General features: G+C 39.6%; 1 protein-coding gene across 1 annotated transcript in view; it reads right to left on the bottom strand.

Annotated features, from left to right (window-relative positions):
• ST6GAL2 (ST6 beta-galactoside alpha-2,6-sialyltransferase 2) overlaps positions 1–3,590 on the bottom strand; it is a 66,059-nt gene extending 62,469 nt beyond the window's left edge. The window contains exon 1 of the mRNA XM_072403277.1: positions 3,294–3,590. The gene's annotated coding sequence lies outside the window, so the exon portion shown is untranslated. The remainder of the gene's footprint in view (positions 1–3,293) is intronic.
• Between the last annotated feature and the right edge of the window lie 2,410 nt (positions 3,591–6,000).

Here is a 6,000-nt window from a genome sequence, read left to right on the forward strand (position 1 = left end):
ATTAATATTACAGCTGTAAACATGATCTGAGGGTTCAGTGATTGTGTGGTCAAACCCTATGAAGAAGAAGATGGATGGTCTATTTGCCATTATTTCTAGTGTTAACAGGTAACATGGCACAAAATAAAAAACACACAGCAATCAGAGGAAGGGCTATTTTTATGTTTATTTTGACATAAATTTACAACTAAAATACACTTTACAAGGAATTTTAAAGGCCATCTCTCAGAGCATATGTTGAATTTTGAAGAGAATATGCTCCAGCACCCAAAGACTGTTCTAGGATTTATTCAGCTGTAATTATGAAAATGAGACCACTGTGGGCATAAAATTAGTGGATAAGCTAACATTGTAACGATTGCTTGTTATGACAAATCTGCATTTCTGCTCTGATCTGCAGTTGGTGGGGAGTGGGAATTGGTATACACAACATGAACTCATGAATGCTTTAAGCGCATCATTCATCAACTATGCAGACTGAAATATTTATATGATCTAAACAAGCAGTAAAATTACTTTAAAACAACCCTCACCTTTGTAGCTATAGGCATTGTGGAGAAAATAGTTTTCAATTTTTACAAACATTTTTTTACAGAATCCCAGCTTTCTAAAGTAAATAAACAGCAGGTGTTCCTAAACATATTTGTTCCAATGTACACCCTTTGAAAACAGCAATGGGACGTCGCAGACTCATTTAAATGGCTCAGATAAACTGTTGATGCCAAACATTAATTATTATTATTATTATGATTATTTTACAGGATTTATATAGCGCCAACATATTATGCAGCGCTGTAAATTAAATAGGGGTTTCAAATGACAGATAAATACAGACAGTGACACAGGAGGAGAGGACCCTGCCTCAAAGAGCTTACAATCTAGAAATGTGATTTAATGACTAACCTGTGAACTGGTTTCCATCTGTACCTGAACTTAGTCATTTAGCAAATAATGCAGCAAGCATGTCTTTGAAATTCAAATTTCCAGTACATGTCTGAAAATGAGCTAATACCTAAATGGTATGAGCAGCATTTCCTGTTCTTCTTTGCTTTCACATATTAGCCCCCATGACTTCAAACCTGCAGCAACCAAAGGCTGAAAGCAGGTGCAGCTTCCTGTCTATGTTCCACACCACTGCTTGCATTCGTTCACCTGGGAATGCAGACACTGTGCTGCTTTGTGAACCATTTGTTTGGCTAAATTGGAATACAGATGTGTGCACACATGCATGTTTTGGACCATAGGTCCATTTGTCCCATATAATAAATATGGCTGTAACTGCTAATCCTTGTACGTTATGCATGCTGGCAGCCCTTGGTTCAAGATGAGTATTAGCATGGGCAGAACTTTCCCTGGGGAGCTATAACAAGGGACTTCAACTGTGAGCAATGTTTTTATCACAGTTTTCCCAACTTATTGAACAATATCTGTGAGCAGGCAATGATCATTCCTTTTCTACAGAACAAAGGGAACAAATATTTTACCATGTGCTGTATTACCTGCTGGTTGAGACTTTGGATTGTTTCCTGCCCAGCATTCTGAAGGGTTTGCCAAAATATCTTAATGAAACAAAGTAACAAAGGCATAAAAAGCCACAAAGTCCATCTGTTCAATTTATATCTAGTACCCCATGGCTGTGATATAGTATCAGCAATTTTTTAAAGCAGGCGATAATTTCATTCAGGTCTGTACATGCAATTCAGCAGAATGTGACATTTTTATTCTCTTTTGGATAAAGAAATTATTAACATGAGCTAAACCAAACCTAGGTGAAATTCAGTGTTGTTAAGAATGGAATAACAAACATTTGTTGTTGTTCTTTTGAGGGGTCTATTTGTTTTCTGTTTTTTGTTTTGAATGTCTTTTTGCATTTCCTTGCATTTGATTACTATCAACCCTTTCCTGTCTACATGACCAGCTCCCAAAGTTAGCTGCACACCATTGCTTGGGACCAGCTGACTGATAGAGACCACATTGGACTAGTCTTCCTCATGTATGTTGACACAGCTGCTGCTTGTACTCTTGTATGTGCAGATTGACAACACAACAACACCATTGGGAGACAGTTGTCAGCCTGTAACTGGAAGTGTCTGAACAATGACTTTGATCACCATAAATTCTAATAAATTCAAGAGACTGACAACTTTAAAGTAGGATTTACATCTTAAAACTTGCAAGATTGCTGTGATTGGGAAGAGATTAAATAAAAACCCAAGTACCAAATCCATATATTTATAGGCTCATCTACATCTAGAAAAAGCATATCCAATAAAACGTGTTTCTCAGACATGAATGGAACACAAGAATACCCCACCCAATTGGGAAAACTTGTCTGCTACAATTCATATTGCATTAGCCTTTTGAAACCACACCACCTTGGTGGAAAATCCATTTCTTCCTTACGGCCAGGTCTTCCAGGAATGTTGCAAAGCTTAACAGATTTCTGCTTACTGATATTATAGATATAGACAGAAAATTGGATCCAGATATGGAATAATACATACAGACTGTTGTAATTTCTATGTCTTCATATAAAGCAGATCTATAGGATAACATAGATAGGTTTATAGTTCATAACAAAGAAAATCACACTGGGCTATTTTTTCACCTAAGGATTTTGGCACATTGAAAATCACAAAAGCACATCTACAAATATGCTGGCACTGCTTTAGTAAATAAGCACACGCAGATCCCCTACAATACACAGATCACTTACAAACAACACAAAAACATAATTCGTTAATGCCAATCAATAGGATACCAAAACCCAATATTCTGATGATTATGTACCAACAGTGCCAGCAGGATCCTTCACAGAAGCTTGAACTTATTTCTCCCCTGAAGTTCTCCTTCTAGGAATCCCTGAATAACCCAAACCAGATCTCCTGAGCTTCCATCCTCCCTAACCCAAACTCATCAGGAAATGGGAAACTCATTTTACTGACATCTCATACAAAGCCAGGGACATAGAAGTCATGTATGCAGAGCTGTGCCCACTGGTCACCATCCATGATGCCTGCCTAGAAGACACAATGCAACATCAAGCATGCATCCTACCCCAACAATCAATCAGGGGCTTACATGCATGGCAGTCCTATATAAAGTGCACCCCTATACATCGATCAATATACACATAGGTAATGGAAGGCATGAGGAGTGTTGTGTGATCACATTGTGTAAAGTACATGCAATGAGATAACTGCAGCCTTCTTTGTCTATAGACGGGCAGCCCCCCATGCCTGTGCAGAACAAAGCAATCTGTGGATGATATGTACACATGACATTGCCTTTACCTGCAGGCACAGAGCTATCCTCCTCCCTCCTCTTCACACACTGAGGTGCCCCGGAGCCGGCTGCTGTGCTGGGCTGTCTACAGATGACTCCACACGCTGCCCTGGGACTGACATGTTGGAGGCTGCCCACTGCTTCAGCTTCGGCTGTGTGCTCACTCCCTCCCCTTACAGCCTCTCACCATGGCACTGAATTCTCCTCAGCAGCACATGTGAATTGTTGCTGGCGGTGGCGAATGAACAGAGCTGGCTAGAGCCGGTTAGAGGTGTAACAGCTTTCCCCCGTGTTTGAATCCATGTCACTACAAGCTCCAGCTGCAGGGGACCCCGCTCCTCCTGCTGGCCCCGCCCCTTTCACTCGCTCCTTTCTCCATATAACATGGCTTTATGGAGCTTCCTATGATGTGTGTGGTGACTGGAGACCACACTGACATGTTACAAAGCCCTCACAGCTCCTGTGTGCCTCAAATGTCTATGTGTGTGCCTCAAATGTCTATATGTGTGCCTCAAATGTCGATATGTGTGGCTCCAGTTTCTTTATGTGTGCCACTAGTGTCTATATGTGTGCCTAAAATGTCTATATGTGTGCCTCTACTGTCTATATGTGTGCCTCAAATGTCGATATGTGTGGCTCCAGTTTTTATGTGTGCCTCCAGTGTCTATATGTGTGCCTCAAATGTATATATGTGTGCCACTAGTGTCTATATGTGTGCCTCAAATGTCTATATGTGTGGCTCTAGTGTCTATATGTGTACCTCTACTGTCTATATGTGTGCCTCTGGTGTCTATATGTGTGCCTCAAATGTATATATGTGTGCCTCAAGTGTCTATATGTGTGCCTCAAATGTCGATATGTGTGGCTCCAGTTTTTATATGTGTGCCTCCAGTGTCTATATGTGTGCCTCAAATGTCTATATGTGTGCCACTAGTGTCTATATGTGTGCCTCAAATGTCTATATGTGTGGCTCTAGTGTCTATATGTGTGCCTAAAATGTTTATATGTGTGCCTCAAGTGTCAGTATGTGTGCCTCTAGTGTTTATATGTGTGCCTCTAGTGTCTGTATGTGTGCCTCAAATGTCTATATGTGTGCCATATGTGTGCCTCAAATGTCTATATGTGTGCCTCTACTGTCTATATGTGTGCCTCTACTGTCTATATGTGTGCCTCAAATGTCTATATGTGTGCCATATTACCCCAACTGAGGAGCCCTCACATGACTATGCAAGCACAAATACAATATCCTTCCTCAAATACTCAGCAATAAGTGAACGATAATATTTCATATGAACATGGAGGGTGTATGTGTGAGATAACAAGCTGAGTATTTTTGTTGTGGCTTGGTGGGTGCACGAAAATAACCTAAAGAACTGAATAAGTACAGCTATCTGAGCTAAAACTGAAGTGTCTGGACTGTTTTTGCAATGTTTCACTTGTTTTTGTTATTCTGTCTGTGTATATATATATATATGTGTGTGTGTGTGTATTTATGTGTGTGTATATACTGTATATATATATATTTTTTTTTCTCTGTGTGTGTATATTTATATATTACTGTGTGTGTGTGTGAATATATATATATATATATATCTGTGTGTGTGTATAAATATATACATTCATTTCAGCAATGTTATGGTCTCCAAAAATAAGGTCAGCTGACTACCTAAATATAACAAATGACTAAGGTTTTTTTAACAATGGATTTTTTCTCTTCCCTGATGCAAAATCTTTAAAATGACAATGCTGGGATTTACCATGAAAGAGTGGTTCAGGGAGCATCAGAACTCCTGTTCACACATGGATTGGCCACCACAGAGTCCAAACCTAAACATCTTTGAGAGTTTTTAGTATGTGCTGGGGAAGACTCAACGCAGCGGTCTGACTCTCCAATCATCAATACAAGATCCTGGTGATATTGCATAAGCTTATCCAAAAAAATTCATTGCTAATATGTGCCGTAGTCAAAGCTGTCACTTTTTTGGCTGGGTGGAATTAATATATATATATATATATATATATATATATATATATATAATGTTTGTCCAGCTTGCAAGTGACCAATACATGCAAGTAGGTGAATGTTTACCGCCCTTCTGTGTTTGCATTGCTCTCCTACTTAAGGCAAGTTCTTGTTTTAAACAAGGTCACTTTGTGGAAACATCAGACATCCAAATGGATGGTCAATATCTCCTCTCTGTGCTCCATATGGAGGAGAGACGGTCTTCAGCCTCCACTTACCCAGCTTAATGCCAGGAATGTCATTGTGAACCGAAAAGTGCTCAGGAGTAAGCATTTGCAGGTTTTATAGTTGCAAAGTTTACTTAGATGCATATGCATAGCTTAGTGTACATTCTCAGAATAACGTCCATGTGGACCTAAAGGAAATACGTCATTCCAGCCTGGCCAGTCAAGATGGCCAAATATCCTATACCCAGAAAAATATAGGGTAAAGATGTCAGCAGCTCTGAGGCAGAAAGGATATAAGTTTATTTCAGTTTACTTCCACTTTATTTGTGCCAGTACAAGCCTTGAAAAATGTATGTTTTGCTTTTTTCCATTTGAATTGTCATTATTGTGAAGGCACACTAGGCCAGAAGAAACAAGATGTCCAAGGAAAGATTTTTTCCAACCGTGACGGCAAGCGAGCAGCCTCAGTCTTCCGCTTATCCACAGAGTAGTCTCTGTACGTGTGAACGTGCTTGGCATCAAAAT

The sequence above is a fragment of the Pyxicephalus adspersus genome, chromosome 1, assembly GCF_032062135.1.
Source record: "Pyxicephalus adspersus chromosome 1, UCB_Pads_2.0, whole genome shotgun sequence".
Classification (NCBI taxonomy): Eukaryota; Metazoa; Chordata; class Amphibia; order Anura; family Pyxicephalidae; genus Pyxicephalus; species Pyxicephalus adspersus.